Consider the following 22,591-nt stretch of genomic DNA (forward strand, 5'->3'; position numbering starts at 1 on the left):
GCACATAGGGTTCATAATGTCACTTTTGCGCAAAGAACCTCAGGGATGGGCCTTTTCTCTCCAACCTAGTGATCTGTGCTTTAGATTAGTGGATAGTTTTTTTTCTGCTTTGGGGATGTTGTATGATGATCCTGATCGTGTCTCATCAGCTGAGACGGAATTGAGACTTTTGAGGCAGGGATCAGGTAATGTGGAAAATTATTGTACTCACTTCCGTCGGTGGTCTGCTCAGGTGGGGTGGAACGATTCAGCTCTGAAAAGTTTGTTTCTTGCTGGGCTAGGTGAAAGGGTTAAGGATCTGCTGATTGCTTATCCTACACCTGGAAACTTGCAGGAGGCAATGCAATTAGCTATACGGGTGGACAGGAGACTGCGTGCAAGGGTTAATGAGAGTAAATCCTTTGCCATGTCAGCTCCGAGTCTTGAGAGGGTCTGTACTGACATTGGAGAGCCGATGGAGATTGGAGCGATGTCACCCCGCTCTCAGGAAAAAGACCGCAGGTTTTCTGAAGGTTTGTGCTTTTATTGCAGAAAATCTGACCATTTCATTAAGAACTGTGTGCTTCGTATGAACAAAGAAAAAAAAAAGGTCAGTTACGCCCGTATAGCCTGTTTAAACACTAAGGGGGTATTTCTTTCTGCTACTACTGCAGCTCAGGAAGAATTAATTGAATTTCGGGTATTTGTGGATTGTGGTTCTACTCTGAATGTGATTGATGGGGGATTCTTGGAAAAACCTAAATTAATACCCAAACCTTTGTCATCCCCTATTGCTGAGGTTTCTGTCGATGGCTCTCCCTTGAAATGTGTTACTCACAAGGTTTATGAATTTCCCCTCACTATTAATGGTATTCACCAAGAAAATTTAGATTTGGTGGTATTAAATAATTTGCCTTCTCTAGTAGTTTTGGGGTTACACTGGTTAAAATTGCACAATCCTGTACTGGATTGGTCAACTAATGAAATTAAGTCCTGGAGCCCTAAGTGTTATGACAAGTGTTGTAACGGGCGCATTGCTGCTGTGGATAAAGGGGAATTACCTGTACCTATTCAGGATTTTTGGAAAGTTTTTTCTGAGGAGGAGTCGCAAATTTTGCCTCCCCATAGAGACTATGATTGTACCATTGAATTTGTCCCTGGAGCGACTCTTCCTAAAAGTCGTTTATTTAATCTTACTATTCCTGAGAGAAAGGCTTTGGAGGAATACATACAGACGAGCTTGGCCGCCGGTCATATCAGACCCTCTAAGTCACCTGTGGCTGTTGGATTTTTTTTTTGTTAAAAAAAAGGACGGCGGTTTACGTCCTTGTCTGGACTTTCGCGAGATTAATAAAATTACTGTACGCAATCCCTACCCACTGCCATTGATTCCTGATTTGTTTAACTAGTTAGTGGGGGCCAAGTGGTTCTCTAAAATTGATCTCCGGGGGGCATACAATTTGTTGCGCATGAAGGAGGGTGATGAATGGAAGACTGCTTTTAACACTCCTGTGGGTCATTTTGAGAATCTGGTTATGCCTTTTGGTCTTACCAATGCACCAGCATTTTTTCAGAATCTTATAAATGACATCCTTAGACCTTTGATCGGCAAAAATGTGGGTGTGTATTTGGATGACATTTTGATTTATTCGCCTGATCTGGAGTCTCATTGGCGGAGCGTACGTGAGGTATTACAGTTATTAATTGACAATTCGCTTTTTCCTAAGCTAGAGAAATGTGAGTTCGCTGTACAGAGAATTCGTTTTTGGGCTACATTATCTCCAGCGAGGGTTTTAAGATGGACCCGGTTAAAGTTCAAGCTGTGCAGGAATGGCCTAGGCCTATTGGTTTGAAATCGATACAGAGGTTTTTGAGTTTCGCCAATTATTACAGAAAATTCATTAAAAATTTTTCTATTATTGTTAAACCACTGACCGATCTCACCAGGAAAGGTGCTAATACGGTTCAGTGGACTACTGAGGCCATTGAAGCTTTTGTGTTTCTAAAGGAGATGTTCAGCTCTGCCCCCATCCTTATGCAGCCTGATGTGACTAAGCCGTTTTTGATTGAGGTTGATGCTTCTTCTGTGGGGGTCGGTGCGGTGTTGTCTCAGGAAATCAAGGATGGAGTACATCCCTGTGCCTTTTTTTAAAAAAAAATTTCTGAGACTGAACTTAATTACGATATTGGTAATCGGGAATTGCTGGCTATTTAACTCGCATTTGAACACTGGCGTCATCTCTTGGAAGGTGCTGAATTTCCCATTCAGGTTTTCACTGATCATAAAAATCTGATCTATCTTGATGCTGCCAAGCGCTTGAATGCCCGTCAGGCTAGGTGGGCACTTTTTTTTTCGCGGTTTAATTTTTCTGTTATTTACATCCTGGGTACCAAGAATGTTAAAGCTGATGCTTTGTCTCGCAGCTTTTCTCCCATGGTCGGTGCTGAGGAGGAGAGCATTTTACAAGAAGGTGTTGTGATTGCTGCATTGGACTCCGTTTTGGAAGATGAGATTCTTAAAGTACAGGAGAATGCCCCATCTAACACTCCCCATGGGAGGTTGTTTGTGCCTAGGACCTTTAGGAGAGATTTGTTTGTTGAGTGTCATGAGTCTCGGTTGGCAGGTCATCCAGGAGTTTCTGAGACCAAGAGACTTGTGGGTCGCAGTTTTTGGTGGCCTGGATGGCAGAAGGAAGTCATTAAGTGGGTTCGTCAATGTACTGTGTGTGCTAGATCTAAGTCTTCTCATACTCCTGCTGTGGGGTTGCTTTGCCCTCTGGAGGTTCCTAGTGCACCTTGGACACATCTGGCTAAGGACTTTATTACTGACCTTCCCTCCTCTGAGGGTTTCACGGTCATCTGGGTGGTCGTGAACCATTTTAGCAAGATGTGTCACTTGGTTCCCTTCATCAAACTGCCCTGCGCTAAGACACTCGCTAAGGCCTTTGTTAAGGAAATTGTCAGACTCCATGGTGTTCCTACTGACATTGTTTCTGATAGGGGACCTCAGTTGGTGGCTCGTTTTTGGCGTGCCTTTCGTGACAGGTTGGGAGTTCATTTGTCGTTTTCTTCTGGATATCATCCTGAGTCTAATGGCCAGACAGAAAGGAAGAATCAGGATGTTGAGCAGTTCTTGCGTTGTTTTGTGGCAGACAATCAAGAGGGGTGGTCTGAGTTTCTGCCGCTTGCTGAATTTGCGCTTAACAACCATACATCCTCTTCTGCTGGGTGTTCGCCTTTTTTGTTGTTCTGGGAGACATCCGTCTTTTGGGTCATTCTCCAAATTGGTATCGGCTGTGCCTGAGGAGGAGAGTTTTTCCGGTGATATGGAGAGAGTTTGGACGGATGTGCGTGTAATCTTCAGGAGGCTAACAAAAAATCTAAAAGGTACAGGAAACGTCAAGAGGTTTTGTTTACGGTTGGTGACATGGTTTGGTTGTACTCTAAGAATCTGTGGTTGAGGATTCCTTCTAAAAAATTGGGTCCCAAGTTTGTAGGGCCCTTTAAGGTGCTTCAGGTAGTTAACCAATCTGCTGTTAGGTTGGAGATTCCTACCTCCTGGAAGATTAATCCGGTGTTTCATGTTTCTCTTTTGAAAAAAGCTGATGTATCAGATAGAGACGCCACTGCCACTGTTCCTCCGGTGGTGGAGCACGGGGAATATGAGATTTCCCGCATCCTTAATTCTAGACGGTATAGGGGGAGTTTGCAGTATCTCGCCGCTTGGAAGGGTTTCGGTCCCGAGGATAACTCATAGGTGAGGGCGGATGATGTTTCTGCTTCCAGACTTGTCAGAGAATTTCACAAGAGGTTTCCTGATAACCCTGGGCCTAGGGGATCTGGAGGATCCTCATAGAAGAGGGGGTACTGTTAGAACCCTCCTGTTAGTTTTTTTTCTATTTTGCTGGTCACATGACCTTTTTTGCCTATTTAATCCTGCTCCGCCCTTCTGGCCTTGCTGGCCTTCATTGTAATTTCTACTCTTTAGCTAGCCAGGTGCTTTGTTACCTTTCTCAGTCAGTTTAGCTTGGTCTTTTGACCTCTATGTTCTATGTTGTTTGTTTGTCTTTTTACTGCTACAATTTCTGCTAGGAGGTGTCCATCTTTCTCCCAGTCCCTAGTTCTTGTAGGGATCCCTCCCTCACATCTATAGGTCTTCGTTCAGACAAGCTGAGGACTTTAGCGGGTCTGATCGCAGGATCAGGTTCCCCGTTACATCGTAGGGATCTAGCATAGTTCTATTGTAGGGACAGATCTCCTGTCTTTCCTTAGTGCTTGTAGCAGATCATAACAGTGTGTCTGTGACCCCACCAATAAAGATGTGTGTCTATATGGCCCCATCAATAACAGGGAGGCTGTGTGATGGTTTGCGTGTCCCTGCACTAATGGGGTGTGGGCTTGTTTCCTCAACACTGCAATACTGATGGGGTGTGTGCACGTGTGTTTGGCACACGTGTACATGTCCCCTGAAATGCAGCACTGAAGGGCTGTGTGTGTGGTTCCAACACTGAAGGTGTGTGTCTGTGTCTGTTTGTGTGACCTCAGCACCAAAGGGATGTGTGTCTGTGACCCCAGCAATAAAGATGTGTGTCTCTATGGCCCCATCAATAAAGGGGTGGCTGTGTGATGGTTTGTGTGTCCCTGCACTAATGGGGTGTGTGTTTGTGTCCTCAACACTGCAGCACTCAAGGGGTGTGTGCATGTGTGTTTGGCACACATGTACATGTCTCCAGAAATGCAGCACTGAAGGGCTGTGTGTGTGGTCCCAGCACTGAAAGTGTGTGTCTGTGTCTGTTTGTGTGACCTCGGCACCAAAGGGATATGTGTCTGTGACCTCAGAAATGAAGGTGTGTCTCTGTGACCCCATTAATAACGGGGTGGCAGTGTGATGGTTTGCGTGTCCCTGCACTAATGGGGTGTGTGCTTGTTTCCTCAAAACTGCAGCACTGAAGGGGTGTGTGCACGTGTGTTTGGCACACGTGTACATGTCCCATGAAATGCAGCACTGAAGGGCTGTGTGTGTGGCCCCAGCACTGAAGGTGTGTGTCTTTGTCTGTTTGTGTGACCTCAGCACCTAAGGGATGTGTGTCTGTGACCCCAGCAATGAAGGGGTTGTGTCTCTATGGCCCCATCAATAAAGGGGTGGCTGTGTGATGGTTTGTGTGTCCCTGCACTAATGGGGTGTGTGTTTGTGTCTTCAACACTGCAGCACTGAAGGGATGTGTGCACGTGTTTTTGGCACATGTGTACATGTCTCCAGAAATGCAGCACTGAAGGGCTGTGTGAGTGGCCCCAGCACTGAAAGTGTGTGTCTGTGTCTGTTTGTGTGACCTCAGCACCAAAGGGATGTGTGTCTGTGACCCCAGAAATGAAGGGGTGTCTCTGTGACCCCATCAATAAAGGGGTGGATGTGTGATGGTTTGTGTGTCCCTGCACTAATGGTGTGTGTGTTTGTGTCCTCAACACAGCAGCACTGAAGGGGTGTGTGCACGTGTGTTTGGCACACGTGTACATGTCCCCTGAAATGCAGCACTGAAGGGCTGTGTGTGTGGCCCCAGCACTGAAGGTGTGTGTCTTTCTCTGTTTGTGTGACCTCAGCAACAAAGGGATGTGTGTCTGTGACCCCAGCAATAAAGATGTGTGTCTCTATGGCCCCATCAATAACGGGGAAGCTGTGTGATGGTTTGCGTGTCCCTGCACTAATGGGGTGTGTGCTTGTTTCCTTAACACTGCAACACTGAAGGGGTGTGTGCACGTGTGTTTGGCACACGTGTACATGTCCCCTGAAATGGAGCACTGAAGGGCTGTGTGTGTGGCTCCAGCACTGAAGGTGTGTGTCTGTGTCTGTTTGTGTGACCTCAGCACCAAAGGGATGTGTGTCTGTGACCCCAGCACCAAAGGGCTGTGTCTCTATGGCCCCATCAGTAAAGGGGTGGCTGTGTGATGGTTTGTGTGTCCCTGCACTAATGGGGTGTGTGTTTGTGTCCTCAACACTGCAGCACTGAAGGGGTGTATGCACGTGTGTTTGGCACACGTGTACATGTCCCCTGAAATGCAGCACTGAAGGGCTGTGTGTGTGGTTCCAGCACTGAAGGTGTGTGTCTGTGTCTGTTTGTGTGACCTCAGCACCAAAGGGATGTGTGTCTGTGACCCCAGCACCAAAGGGCTGTGTCTCTATGGCCCCATCAATAAAGGGGTGGCTGTGTGATGGTTTGTGTGTCCCTGCACTAATGGGGTGTGTGTTTGTGTCCTCAACACTGCAGCACTGAAGGGGTGTGTGCACGTGTTTTTGTCACAGGTGTACATGTCCCCTGAAATGCAGCACTGAAGGCTGTGTGTGTGGCCCCAGCACTGAAGGTGTGTGTCTGTGTCTGTTTGTGTGACCTCAGCACCAAAGGGATTTGTGCCTGTGACCCCAGCACTGAAGATGTGTGTTGATATGGCCCCATCAATAATGGGGTTGCTGTGTGATTGTTTGCGTGTCCCTGCACTAATCGGGTGTGTGTTTGTGTCCTCAACATTGTAGCACTGAAGGGGTGTGTGCACATGTGTTTGGCACACGTGTACATGTCCCCTGAAATGCAGCACTGAAGGGCTGTGTGTGTGGCCCCAGCACTGAAGGTGTGTGTCTGTGTCTGTTTGTGTGACCTCAGCACCAAAGGGATGTGTGTCTGTGACCCCAGCAATGAAGGGCAGTGTCTCTATGGCCCCATCAATAAAGGGGTGGCTGTGTGGTTTGTGTGTCCCTGCACTAATGGGGTGTGTGTTTGTGTCCTCAACACTGTAGCACTGAAGGGGTGTGTGCACGTGTTTTTGTCACAGGTGTACATGTCCCCTGAAATGCAGCACTGAAGGCTGTGTGTGTGGCCCCAGCACTGAAGGTGTGTGTCTGTGTCTGTTTGTGTGACCTCAGCACCAAAGGGATGTGTGTCTGTGACCCCAGAAATGAAGGGGTGTGTCTCTATGGCCTCATCAATAAAGGGGTGGCTGTGTGATGGTTTGTGTGTCCCTGCACTTATGGTGTGTGTGCTTGCTTTCTCAACACTGCAGCACTGATGGGGTGTGTGCACGTGTGTTTGGCACACGTGTACATGTCCCCTGAAGTGCAGCACTGAAGGGCTCTGTGTGTGGCCCCAGCACTGAAGGTGTGTGTCTGTGTCTGTTTGTGTGACCCCAGCACCAAAGGGATGTGTGTCTATGACCCTAGCAATGAAGGGGCGTGTCTCTATGGCCCCATCAATAAAGGGGTGGCTGTGTGATGGTTTGTGTGTCCCTGCTCTAATGGGGTGTGTGTTTGTGTCTTCAACACTGCAGCACTGGAGGGGTGTGTGCACGCGTGTTTGGCACACGTGTACATGTCCCCTGAGATGCAGCACTGAAGGGCTGTGTGTGGCCTCAGCACTGAAGGTGTGTGTCTGTGTGACCTCAGCACCAAAGGGATGTGTGTCTGTGACCCCAGCAATGAAGGGGTGTGTCTCTATGGCCCCATCAATAAATGGGTGGCTGTGTGATGGTTTGCGTGTCCCTGCACTAATGGTGTGTGTGCTTGCTTACTCAACACTGCAGCACTGAAGGGGTGTGTGCACGTGTGTTTGGCACACGTGTACATGTCCCCTGAAATGCAGCACTGAAGCGTTCTGAGTGTGGCCCCAGCACTGAAGGTGTGTGTCGGTGTCTGTTTGTGTGACCCCAGCACCAAAGGGATGTGTGTCTATGACCCCAGCAATGAAGGGGTGTGTCTCTATGGCCCCATCAATAAAGGGGTGGTTGTGTGATGGTTTGTGTGTCCCTGCACTAATGGGGTGTGTGTTTGTGTCTTCAACACTGCAGCACTGAAGGGGTGTGTGCACGTGTGTTTGGCACAAGTGTACATGTCCCCTGAAATGCAGCACTGAAGGGCTGTGTGTGTAGCCCCATCACTGAAGGTGTGTGTCTGTGTCTGTTTGTGTGACCCCAGCACCAAAGGGTTGTGTGTCTGTGACCCCAGAAATAAAGGGGTGTGTCTCTGTGACCCCTTCAATAAAGGGTGGCTGTGTTATGGTTTGTGTGTCCCTGGACTAACGGTCTGTGTGTTTTTGTACCGAGCACTGCAGCACTGAAGGGGTGTGTGCACGTGTGTTTATTGTGTGTGTATAGAGGTGAGTATTTGAGTCTGTGTGTGTATGTATGTGTGTGTTGAAGTGAGTGTGTATGTGTGTGAATGTTCATGTATGTATTAATGGTAACCCATCACTTCATTTCAGGCCCCTAAACCACCACCATTGTGAAATACCACTGTGTAATGAGTTTATAAAGATGCCCCTGTATAAATCATTCATTTCTGCATTGTGTAGAAAATGAGCTTATAATGAACCAACAGTTTATACAAGGACATATTTATTATTCTGTTGGTGCCTTGGTGGTGATTTCATTCCCAGTCCCCTTAAAGGGTTATTTGGGACTTAAGAATTGATGACCTATCTGTAAGATAGCTGATCAGTATGAGATCGGAGGGTCTGACACCTGGCACCCCCACGATCAGCTGAAATCTGCTCCGGCAGGTGCCAGACACATGAAAAGAATACTTGATAGGACTCTGCTTCTGGTCTATAGGACGCACCCAATACTGAGCAAGATTTTTTGTTGTTAAAAAGTGCGTCATATAGTCTAGAAAATACAGTTAATGACGGTCACTCTTTAACTAAGAAATGCATCTTAACTTATGAAGGACTATATCCGTCATAATTCTGCTCTCCGCATTTCTTGCAGGCTCACACGCCGAGTCTGCATCTTTCTCGGCAGATGATGGCTGTGTTATTCAGCAATCATATGCCTCTAACAGTTGCAGGTTGGGCGGAGCTCTGCCCACGACAGTTAGCCTATTAAATCTTGCTATCAGTGTGTGACAGCGGCATTTAATGTGCGCCAGCAGGGGGTGCACCATTCCATCTCTTCATTGGCGCACCCGTGACTTGATCACTGAAGATCCCTGTGTCTGTCATCACTGGATTCCTGTGACAGCCAGCCTGTTGCTAGTGTTCATAGGAGACCGTGATTTCTGCTATATATAGCAATGCTGTATATAGCACAAGCAATCAGATGATTGCAGGTTCAAGCCCCCTAAAGAGACGAACAAATACAGTGAAAAGTAAAAAAAAATGAAAAAAGTATAAAAGTTCAAATCATCCCAGTTTTCCCCCCATTAAAAATTAAGAAATATAAAACATTTAAAAAATACACATATTTGGTATCGCTGCGTTTGTAAAAGTCAGATCCATAAAAATATAAAATAAATTAATCCATTTAGTAAACGGCGTAACTAGAACATTACATAAAATGCCAGAATTACAGATTTTCAGTCGTTGCAACAAGAAAAAAATATATAATAACAGGCAATCAAAACATTGTATATACCCCAAAATGATATCAATATAACCATCAGTTTGTGGTGCAAAAAACTCGCCCTCACGCAGCCCCATTCCCGAAACATGAAAACGCCGCGGCTTTCAGATCTCAGAAAGTGGCGACACAAGCAAATTATTTTTATTATTTTTTTTTACCAATTTCTGAATTTTTTTTCATCACTTAAGTGACGATTTATAGGATTTATATTTAAGTAGAAGAGATGAAGCTTTACTACCTCCTGCTCCAGCTCCAGCACTTCACCGCTGCCGCTGATCTTTAGTCACTGGCTTCAAGGGTGACATCATGACTGCAGCTCTGCAGCCAATCACTTGGCTCAGCGGCCCATGCTGACAGAGCTTCTAAGCTCAGTGATTGGCTGCAGCAGTGATGTGTGCTGAAGTTGAGCCATCACCCCTGCAGCCTGTCACAATAGACCACAGGAAGCGCTGAAGATCCAGAGCTGGAGCAGCAGGAGAAAGTAAAGCTCTGTGTGTTTTCTCTACCACTGGGAACCTCCTATATATTACATAAAAACATTCCTGAAAACCCCTTTAATCTGACTTTATAGAAAAAGTCTATATCCGGCTGCTGTCCTCCCCTCATGAATCACAAAATATGCCCAGTGTGAACAACTCCTGTCCCCAAATGAGGACTTGCAGGCGATCAGTTGATAGTCGGGGGTCCGGCAGTGAACACCCTCTGCAATCAGCTGTGTTTTGCTGGACGTAGTGGCCTCTCCAGGACACATGGGGTATTACATGGTGCTCTTTCAGAATAATATGTAATATGTAATACATGATATCTTGACGTCTTCCAGAAGAAGATATTGGCAGACAGGTAATGACTTATTACCTACCAGCCATTGTCTCCTTTATCACTCGCTAGTTCTTATACACATTTGGATGATGTCACATCTTCGTTGGAAGCCGTATTAGGAACTTCCATCGCAGATTTTATCATACAGGACGAGTTCTCAGCCAACAGCTATTTGGCCATTGTTCACATGACGTAAGCCTATGTTATATACAGCGATATGCAGCAGGATACAAGAGATCCAGGGAAATATCCGATCGCCAGAAATTGGGTCAGGAAGGAATTTTTTTCCCCCCTGAATCAGAATTCTTTTGGGGGGGTTTCTTTGCCTTCTTCTGGATCTTTGGGTCCCAATGACTCTCAGGTGGTCCCCAATGACCGCAGCTCGTTTTGTGGTCTCCACCGGGGCCAATCTGAGAGTGACTGTGACCATAGTTTAATTTCTTAAAGGACCAGTAATATTTTCATTACAATGTTGCTTATTGCTATTTCAATAAAAAAATTAATTATATATATATATATATTGTTTTGTGTGTTTTTCTCCTGGATTTCACCTTACTCAGTGAGAATGATAAGAGTAATCACAAAATATGGGGGCTCCAGACACAGAGAGAACTCTGGTACCAAATTCCATGACAATTGTTCTGGGGTTCAGTCTGTGATGGAGCAGTAACATTGTATCCAGGACGTCGTACACACCATGCTACAGAAAGAAGACTGAAGAACGGGACGCAGCCGCAGAATACAGGAGACACAGGGTCTTGTGTAACAGTAAAAAACAGGAAAGATGTTCAACAAGTGGCCGGGGGGCTCCAGGACCAAACCAGGAGGGAGGCCTCAGTCATCAGTGGCCAATATTCCCATGAAGTGGCCACATTTACCAACCGTTCTGCAGCCACTCGTTTACCTTTGTCCAACACCTCCGTCGCTCCTTGCAGTTATTAGGCCACCACTGAAATTCTTTTCTGATTACACACAGACACGTACATAGAAACCGTGCATGCCGCCATCACCGTCCACAACCAGAGTCCTGGTCCAGACCAGTGGCCTTTCCAATTCAAGTCTACTTGGGTTTAAACAAGGGTCCTGTCTCTAAGAGAACCATGTGCTTGCCACTTGGAACAGCAGTAATACAGTAACACCTGGTTAATATTCTTCGGGCACAGAGATGCACAGACAGTGAACCCTCTTAAAAAGAAGAATTGGACTGACATTCCCTAAGCAATAAGTACCCACACAATTGGAGGGACAGATTGCTAGCCCTTGCTGCACCATGGTGTATGCCCAGTGGTGGCCACTCTTAGTCCAAGTTGGCTCTTCAGATTGTATGGTGAAAGAACCTGAGGGCCATATACCTTCAAGAAAAAGATCTCATAAGGACACGTCGCCTTGAATTGTGAAGAACACAATAATGTTTTCCATACAATTCTATTGTGTTCTATTCAGGATATATTAAAAAAAAGTCTGGTCCTTAGAAGTTATAAAATGAGGTCAATACAACCTCAGGTGACGAACAACACATCACAAATTACACCAGGTCATCGAATATTTACCAAAAAATAGACTTAAATGCAGAAACAGTGTGTGAAAAATTACAGGGGTTGTCCAATAAAAACAAGCTCAATTCTACAGGAACCTTCACCCCCGTTAGATTGGAACGGTGGTCCGCATGCTAAAATGCTGCTCTATTCATTCTATATGAGGCGGCCATGAAGTGCGCCCGACTTTTTTGGACCGATGAGACAGAGTGGCCTTACAGAGAAGGGTCCTTGGATTGGACGCCAAGTTACGGACCCCAAAGCAGCACTGAATATGATGTACTAGTGGGAGTAACGAGTGCAAGGGTTCAAGGGCGCCAGTAGTGGAAGACATAGTGCGCGAAACCGAAGAACAAGTAAGCAGACCTGCTGATCAGCACTGCAGTGCTGAGGCCGAGTTATGGCGAAATAGGGAGCGACAGTGCGCCTCACCAGTCCTGGAGTATATTACAGAGGAAGGATACTGTGTGGAAAATGCTTCATACTGTAAAGGAAACGGCCAGAACACTTTGTGCCCGATATCCCTTGTATGCCGGGACGTTGCTAGGGTCCTAAAAGATCAGGGGCCAAAGCCCCAAAGTAGGTGTTTCCCCATACAACCTCCCCGCCACTTAAAAGAGGACCTATACATATATAATTACAGTACACCATTGTTGCTAACCTAAAATACACAACTGAAAGACCAATATTCCCAAAATTACTTCTATACAAGGCAATAATAATCCCGCTACACAATGCCCTCTACCATCAACACTACACAGTGAGTACATAGTATTATGATATGACCATTGCCTCTACATAAAAAACACACTGTACAAAGACCATCTGACTTCTCACATTTCCAGCACCGTCCCCATCTATTCCCACCCTGCATAACCTCCCCATGCTGCCTGCTCTTCCGACGTGGAATAGGAACCTCAATACTTTAAAAATTATGTCATTACTATGATTACCCTCCACCAATTAATGCTACAAAGACTGTGTGCCAGATAAAGGGGACCTATAAAAATAATAGCGTCCCATAGAAAGTAGTAAAGACCCCACTGTGCTACCTAGCAAGTAATAATGCCAGATATGAACTTATGAAAGTTTCAATATCTGAAGTGTTCCCTCCAAGCAACAAATACCGTTGAGTATCCCCTTTAACTAATAATGCCCCCTTACAGCTACAATCAAACTACACCCAACTACAAAGTTCTTCTTCAAGTCTATGGACGATGATTTCGGGGTGGTGAAAGAAGAAATTTCTGATGATGCACCCATTTAAAAGAAATAATGTCCTGAGTGCCCCCATAGCACCCTGTATATTGTATGATAGTCCCACAGCTCACTACACACTGTATGATGGTCCCCACAGCTCCCTATGCACTGTATGATGGTCCCCACTGATCCTTATACACTACATGATGGTCCCCACAGTGCCCTATGCACTGTATGATGGTCTTCACAGCTCCCTATGCATTGTATGATGATCTCCACAACTCCCTATGCATTGTATGATGGACCTTATAGCTCTCTACGCACTGTATGATGGTCCCCACAGCTCCCTACGCACTATATGATGGTCCCCACAGATCCCTATACACTGTATGATAATCCCCATAGCTCCCTATACCCTGTATGATGGTCCCCACAGCTCCGTATGCACTGCATAATGGTCCCCACAGCTCCCTATGCCCTGTATGATGGTACCCACAGTTCCATATGCACTGTATCATGGTCCCCACAGCTACCTATGCACTGTATGATGGTCCCCACAGCTCCCTATGCAATGTATGATGGTCCCCACAGTTCCATATGCACTGTATCATGGTCCCCACAGCTACCTATGCACTGTATGATGGTCCCCACAGCTATCTACGCTCTGTATAATGGTCCCCACAGCTCACTATGCACTGTATGATGGTCCCCACAGCTCCTTAGATACTGTATGATGGTCCTCATACTTCCCTATACACTGTATGATGGTCCCCACAGCTCCCTACACACTGTATGATGGTCCCCACAGCTCCTTAGATTTTGTATGAGGTCCCCACAGCTCCCTAGACACGGTATGATGGTCCCCACAGCTCCCTAGACACTGTATGATGGTCCCCACAGCTCCCTAGACACTGTATGATGGTCCCCACAGCTCCCTAGACACTCTATGATGGTCCCCACAGCTCCCTATGCTCTGTATGATGGTCCCCACAGCTCCCTACGCTCTGTATGATGGTCCCCACAGTGCCCTATGCACTGTATGATGGTCTTCACAGCTCCCTAAGCATTGTATGATGGTCTCCACAGCTCCCTATGCATTGTATGATGGTCCTCATAGCTCTCTACGCACTGTATGATGGTCCCCGCAGCTCCTTAAGCACTGTATGATGGTACCCACGGCTCCTTATACACTGTATGATGGTACCCACGGCTCCTTATACACTGTATGATGGTCCCCACGGCTCTTTATGTACTGTATGATGGTCCCTGCAGCTCCCTACGCTCGGTATGATGGTCCCCACACCTCCCTATGCACTGCATAATGGTCCCCACACCTCCCTATGCCCTGTATGATGGTCCCCACATCTCCCTATGCACTGTATGATGGTCCCCACAGCTCCTTAGGCACTGTATGATGGTCCCCACAGCTATCTATGCACTGCATAATGGTCCCCACAGCTCCCTATGCACTGCATAATGGTCCCCACAGTTCCCTATGCACTGCATAATGGTCCCCACAGCTCCCTATGCCCTGTATGATGGTCCCCACATCTCCCTATGCACTGTATGATGGTCCGCACAGCTCCTTAGGCACTGTATGATGGTCTCCACAGCTCCCTATGCATTGTCTGATGGTCCCCACAGCTCCCTATGCCCAGTATGATGGTCTCCACAGCTCCCTATGCATTGTCTGACGGTCCCCACAGCTCCCTATGCCCTGTATGATGGTCCCCACAGCTCCCTATGCCCTGTATGATGGTCCCCACAGATCCCTATGCACTGTATGATGGTCCCCACAGCTCCCTATGCATTGTCTGATGGTCCCCACAGCTCCCTATGCACTGTATGGTGGTCTCTACAACTCCTTATAACTGGCATGATGGTCCCTACAACTTCCTATATCCTGTATAATGGCCCTCACAGCCCCATATATACAGTAATGTATAATGGCCCCCGCAGCTCAATATATATTGTATGATGGCCCCCACACCCACTTGTACACTATATTATGACCCCTACAGCTCCCTTTATACTGTATGATGGCCCCACAGCCCCTTATAAACTGTATTCTGGCACCCACTCCCCATTTTATATAATATGATGGTCCCACTGCCCCTCATATATAGCATGATGACTCCCATAGCCCCTTATAGTATGATAGCACTCACACCCCTTATATATACAGGTGCATCTCACTAAATTAGAATATCATCAAAAAGTTTATTTATTTTAGTTCTTCAATGCTGAAAATGAAACTCATATATTATATAAAGTCATTACAATCAAAGTGATCTATTTCAAGTGTTTATTTCTATTAATGTTGATCATTATGGCCAGGGGCGCACATAGAAATCATGAGGCCCCACCAAAAAAATAAAGAAATATTTGTCTGTGTCACAGAAGAGCCGATCTCACAACTTTCCAGCCTTTACTTCGCTTTTCTAATGTTCCTCCTACTGAAGTCCTAGATCCCTCTTTCATTGCCCCCATGAAGTATGATGCCAATAAAAGTGCCCCCCAAACACAGTATGATACCCCCATGGTGCATTCCTCCACATTAGCCTCTACATGAACAGTATAATGACCTTATTGTACCCCACTTCAACTCCCAAGGCAAAGTATGGTGCCCCTAACACAGTATGATTCCCCCAACTGTGACTCCCACACAGCCCTCCATACAGTATAATGGGCCTACATACAGTATAATGGCCCACACTAGCCCTCCAAACAGTATAATGACCCCACACAGCCCTCCAAACAGTATGATGGACCCCACACAAACCTTCACACCGTATAATTGCTTTCATACAGTATAACGGCCCCCCACATAGCCCTCAAAATATCATAATGGCCCCACATAGACTTCCATATAGTATAATATGCCACCCATAATCCTCCATATAGTAAAATGCACCCTCCAAAATCCTCCATATAGTATAATGCACCTCCCATAATCCTCCATATAGTATAATGAACTTCCCATGGTCCTCGATAGAATATAATGCACTCCCCATAGTCCTCCATACAGTATATTTCACACCCCAAAGGGTAAAATGCAGCCCCCATATAGTATAATGCACCACATAGAGTCCTGCAGTATTATGGGCACCACGTACTCACTGATTTTAAAATACTGTATGTTTTAAATAAGACGACCTGAGTATAAGCCGAGGTCCCTAATTTTACCACAAAAAAAATGGTAAAAAGTATTGAGTTGAGTATAAGCCTAGGGTAGGAAAGGCAGCAGCTACTGGAAAATTTCACCATCCTGGTATGTATGGCACCCCTCATCACCAATCCTGGTATGTATGGCACCCCTCATCCCCCAATCCTGGTACATATGGCACCCCTCATCCCCCAATCCTGGTATGTATGGCCTCCTCATCCCCCAATCCTGGTACATATGGCACCCCTCATCCCCCAATCCTGGTATGCGTGGCCCCCTCATCCCCCAATCCTGGTATGTGTGGCCTCCTCATCCCCCAATCCTGGTATGTGTGGCCTCCTCACCCCCCAATCTTGGTATGTGTGGCCTCCTCACCCCCCAATCCTGGTATGTGTGGCCTCCTCATCCCCCAATCCTGAAATGTGTGGCCTCCTCATCCCCCAATCCTGGTATGTGTGGCCTTCTCATCCCCAATCCCCTGGTGTGTGTGGACCCCTCAACCCCCAATCCTGGTTTGCATGGCCCCCTCATCCCCCAATCCTGGTATGTGTGGCCCCATCACTGCATACTGTCTGTCATCACTGGATTCCTGTGACAGCCAGCCTGTTGCTAGTGTTCATAGGAGACCGTGATCTCTGCTATATATAGCAATGCTGTATATAGCACAAGCAATTAGATGATTGCAGGTTCAAGCCCCCTAAAGAGACTAACAAATACAGTGAAAAGTAAAACAAAAAATCAAAAAAGTATAAAAGTTCAAATCATCCCAGTTTTCCCCCCATTAAAAATTAAGAATTATAAAACATTTTAAAAAATACACATATTTGGTATCGCTGCGTTTGTAAAAGTCAGATCCATCAAAATATAAAAAAAATTAATCCATTTAGTAAACGGCGTAACTAGAACATTAAATAAAATGCCAGAATTACAGATTTTCAGTCGTTGCAACAAGAAAAAAATAAATAATAACAGACAATCAAAACATTGTATATACCCCAAAATGATATCAATATAACCATCAGTTTGTGGTGCAAAAAAACAGCCCTCACGCAGCCCCATTCCCGAAACATGGAAACGCCGCGGCTTTCGGTTCTCGGAAAGTGGCGACACAAGCAAATTATTTTTATTATTTTTTTTTACAAATTTCAGAATTTTTTTTCATCACTTAAATATAAATGATATAAATCGTCACTTAAGTAGAACAGATGAAGCTTTACTACCTCCTGCTCCAGTTCCAGCACTTCACCGCTGCCGCTGATCTTTAGTCACTGGCTTCAAGGGTGACATCATGACTGCAGCTCTGCAGCCAATCACTTGGCTCAGTGGGCCATGCTGACAGAGCTTCTAAGCTCAGTGATTGGCTGCAGCAATGATGTGTGCTGAAGTTGAGCCATCACCCCTGCAGCCAGTCACAATAGAGCACAGGAAGCGCTGAAGATCCGGAGCTGGAGCAGCAGGAGAAAGTAAAGCTCTGTGTGTTTTCTCTACCACTGGGAACCTCCTATATATTACATAAAAACATTCCTGAAAACCCCTTTAATCTGACTTTATAGAAAAAGTCTATATCCGACTACTGTCCTCCCCTCATGAATCACAAAATATGCCAAGTGTGAACAACTCCTGTCCCCAAATGAGGACTTGCAGGCGATCAGTTGATAGTCGGGGGTCCGGCAGTGAACACCCTCAGCAATCAGCTGTGTTTTGCTGGACGTAGCGGCCTCTCCAGGACACATGTGGTATTACATGGTTCGCTTTCAGAATAATATGTAATATGTAATACATGATATCTTGAAGTCTTCCAGAAGAAGATATTGGCAGACAGGTAATGACTTATTACCTACCAGCCATTGTCTCCTTTATCACTCGCTAGTCCTTATACACATTTAGATGATTTCACATCTTCGTTGGAAGCCGTATTAGGAACCTCCATCGCAAATTTTATCATATAGGTTCTCAACCAACAGCTATTTGGCCATTGTTCACATAAAGTAAACCTATGTTATATACAGCAATATGCAGCAGGATACACGAGATCCAGGGAAATATCCAATCGCCAGAAATGGGGTCAGGAATGGTATGTGTGGCCTCCTCATCAACCCAATCCTGGTATGTGTGGCCCCCTCATCCCCCAATCCTGGTATGCATAGCCCCCTCATCCCCCAATCTTGGTATGTATGGCCTCCTCACTCCCCAATCCTGGTATGTGTGGCCCCATCACTGCACACACAAAAAATAAACACTTATACTCACCTTCCTTCCTCACCTCTGCTCCAGAGCTGCTGTGTTCTGTCTGCCAGCAGCTCATGTTGGTATCTGAGCAGCGCGCGCTCTCAGTTGCCGAGGTGAGCTGCTGCTGCCAGCATATTCACTCCTCTCCACGCCGGGACTATGAGCGTTGACAAGTGTGAATATGCATTCTCTTTAGTAGAGGGCACTGTAAGCAGGAGCCACGGCTCAGCGCTCCTCCGTGCCTGCTACTAAAGAGAATGAATATTCCTTCTTCTCCACGCCCATGGAAGTGGAGAAGAGGGAATATTCATGTCCCTTTAGCAGCGGGCACACGTGGTAGCTACAGCAGCCGCTACTGCGTGTGCCCGCTCCTCCGCCGCCGTAACCTCCCACCCCCCCAATACTCACCTATCCTCGCTCCCCCGAGGCTCACAGGCCCCATAGCAGTGGTGTGGCCTGCCACCATTGGCGGTACACCACTGATTATGGCTTACAGCCAATGAAATCACAAAAGTCATTATCTCAGTAAATTAGAATACTTTATAACATCAGCTTGAAAAATGTTTTTAAAATCCGAAATGTTGGCCTACTGAAATGTATGTTCAGTAAATGCACTCAATACTTGGTCAGGCTCCTTTTGCATCAATTACTGCATAGTGCGGCGTGGCATGGAGGCGATCAGCCTGTGGCACTGCTGAGGGGTTATGGAAGCCCAGGTGGCTTTGATAGCAGCCTTCAGCTCAACAGCATTGTTGGGTCTGGTGTCTCATCTTCCTCTTGACAATACCCCATAGTTTCTCTATGGGGTTAAGTTCAGGTGAATTTGCTGGCCAATTAAGCAGAGTGATGCTGTTGTCTTTAAACCAGGTATTGGTACTTTTGGCAGTGTGGACAGGGGCCAAGTCCTGCTGGAGAATGAAATTTCCATCTCCAAAAAGCTTGCCAGCAGAGGGAAGCATGAAGTGCTGTAAAATTTCCTGCTAGACGGCTGCGCTGACTTTGGTCTTGATAAAACACAGTGGACCTACACCAGCAGATTACATGGCTCCCCAAACCATCACTGATTGTGGAGACTTCACACTACACCTCAAGCAGCTTGGATTGTGGCCTCTTCACTCTTCCTCCAGACTCTGGGACCTTGATTTCCAAAGGAAAATTGGAACTCTGGGACCTTGTGGATGGTGTCAATGACTGCCTTCTTGGCATTTGTAAAGTCAGCAGTCTTCCCCATGATTGTGGAGCCTACTGAAACAGACTATGGGATATTTTTAAACACTTAGGAAGCCGTTGCAGGTGTTTTTTGTTAATTATTCTAATTTACTGAGATAATGACTTTTGTGTTTTCATTGGCTGTAAGCCATAATCGTCAACATTAACAGAAATAGACACTTGAAATAGATCTCTCTGTGTGTAACGTCTATTTTGGGATATTTTAGTACACCCATGATGATACTATAGACAGCCATTATACCTGGAATGGCCCCTTCCTTGCGTGCCTGGCTTTTTTTTGCTTACACGTCTAACAATCACATATGTGTTGTGTCCCTTCCCCCATCATCCTATTCTTCTATTGCTGAATAAATATGATAGATTTTATACTCCCTGGACTCCTTTGATGGTCTTTTACCCTGCGGGGTTTTCTTTCATATATGGACTCACTGTGTGGTGGTGATGGTAGAGGACATTGTGTAGCAGGATCATTTTGGCCTTGTATAGTAGTAATTTTGGGAATATTGGTCTTTGTATAGTGTATTTTAGATTAGTAACAGTGGTATACTGTAATTATATATGTATAAATCCTCTTTTAAGTGACAGGGAGGTTATATGGGGAAACATGTACTTTGGGGCTGGGGTCCCTGATCTCTTAGGACCCCAGCAACGCTCCTGCACTGGGGAAAAGCAGGGTCTGGAGGCCACTTTAATATCATCATTTTACGGATATGACGCCAAAGAAACTAATGAAGTGCTTTGCAAAGTTCCATAATTAAAAAATAAAATGGAACCATTTTACAAGACCCGTAGCGTCTCCATTTTTCGGGATCTGGGGCCGGGTTTATTTTTTGCACACCGAGCTGAAGTTTTTATTGATACCATTTTGGGGTAGATCCGATGTTTTGATCGCCAGTTATTGCATTTTATTGCAATGTTGCGGCGACCAAAAAACGTAATTCTGGCGTTTAGAATTTTTTTCTCGTTACGCCGTTTACCGATTGGATTAATTATTTTTTTATATTGATAGATCGGGCGATTCTGAGCACGGCAATAGCAAATATGTGTATCTGGGTGGTATTTTTAGAATTTTATTCTGAATGGGGCGAAAGGGGGGTGATTTAAACTTTTATATATTTTTAATTTTTTTTTATATTTTTAAAAATATATTTTTTTTTTTTACACTTTTTGCTTGCTTCTATAGTCTCATTAGGAGGCTAGAAGCAGCAACTGTCCAATCACCTCTGCTACATACAGGGGATGAGCAGATCAGCTCTATGTAGCAGAAATGCTCCTGTGCTATGAGCGCCGACCACTAGATGGCGCTCATAGAGTCAGTACATGACAATCACTGGGGTCTGCTGCAGACCCAGGGTTGTCATGCCCACCCATCAGTGACCCGCGATTACGTGACGGGGTCACAGATGGGTGGGGTAAGTGACGCGCTTCCGGCGCGGCGCTGTTAAATGCCGCTGTCAGAGATTGACAGTGTAACGGGTCTGGGAGGTGGAACCTCAGAGCAACTATATAAAGGGGCAGTCCTTGTAAGGAAGCGGGTGGCTCCCAGGGAAGGCGGGCAGGTAGTCACGGCAAGTGACAGGGACAGTCTCTGGGTAGAAGGGCAGGAGGTCATGGCAAGTGACGGGGACAGTCTCTTGACAGGCGGATGGTCACGGCAAGTGGCAGCAGGGTAAGAGTCTCTAGACAGGCAGGTGGTCACGGCAAGTGACAGCAGGATAAGAGTCTCTAGATAGGCTAGCAGGCAGGTAGCAGGTGAGCGCTCCCAGGTGAGCGGGCAAGAGTCTCTGGACAGGCAGGTGGTCACGGCAAGTGACGGCAGAGCCTCCAGGTTCGCTAGCAGGCAGGTAGCAGGTGAACGCACCCAGGTGAGCGGGCAAGAGTCTCTGGACAGGCAGGTGGTCACGGCAAGTGACGGCAGAGCCTCCAGATAGGCTAGCAGGCAGGTAGCAGGTGAGCGCTCCCAGGTGAGCGGGCAAGAGTCTCTGGACAGGCAGGTGGTCACGGCAAGTGACGGCAGAGCCTCCAGATAGGCTAGCAGGCAGGTAGCAGGTGAGTGCTCCCAGGTGAGCGGGCAGGAGTCTCTGGACAGGCAGGTGGTCACGGCAAGTGAAGGCAGAGCCTCCAGATAGGCTAGCAGGCAGGTAGCAGGTGAGCGCTCCCAGGTGAGCGGGCAGGAGTCTCTGGACAGGCAGGTGGTCACGGCAAGTGACGGCAGAGCCTCCAGATACGCTAGCAGGCAGGTGGCAGGTGAGCGCTCCCAGGTGAGCGGGCGAGAGTCTCTGGACAGGCAGGTGGTCACGGCAAGTGACGGCAGAGCCTCCAGGTAAGCTAGCAGGCAGGTAGCAGGTGAGCGTTCCCAGGTGAGCGGGCAGGAGTCTCTGGACAGGCAGGTGGTCATGGCAAGTGACGGCAGAGCCTCCAGGTAGGCTAGCAGGCAGGTAGCAGGTGAGCGTTCCCAGGTGAGCGGGAAGGAATCTCTGGACAGGCAGGTGGTCACGGCAAGTGACGGCAGAGCCTCCAGGTAGGCTAGCAGGCAGGTAGCAGGTGAGCGCTCCCAGGTGAGCGGGCGGGCAGATCCATAGACAGACTGACAGGTGTTGGAAGGCAGACTGTCGGACCGCAGGAATGCAAGCAGATAGACAGGAATCAGGTAGGTATCAAGCAGAGATCTGGCAGGTAACTGGCAGGTATCTGGTAATGGGACCTGAGGGTTGAGTTGAAAGGCTTTACAACAACATTGCTCGGGCACCTCCATTTTGGAGGAGGTGCCTTATATATGGTGAGGTCCTCCGGCCATTGGCCGGGGACTCCATAGGACGGTGCGCGCGGCCCCTTTAAGAGAGGGAGAGCTCGCGCGTGCGCGCGCGTGCCCTAAGCACAGAGGCCGAGAAGCAGCGCGCGCTGCCAGCAGAGCGGGAGGAAGCTGCCGGGCACGGAGCGGAGAGGTGAGGGGAACGGCGTCCCTGCCTAGCAGGAGGCAGGGACGCCGACGCTACAGACAGCAGCATTTAACATGTTAACAGCCGCAAGTGGATCGCGATTCCACCCGCGG

Source organism: Phyllobates terribilis, unplaced genomic scaffold (assembly GCF_046119375.1).
Source record: "Phyllobates terribilis strain yellow unplaced genomic scaffold, ASM4611937v1 Scaffold_17__1_contigs__length_24005725, whole genome shotgun sequence".
Taxonomy (NCBI): Eukaryota; Metazoa; Chordata; class Amphibia; order Anura; family Dendrobatidae; genus Phyllobates; species Phyllobates terribilis.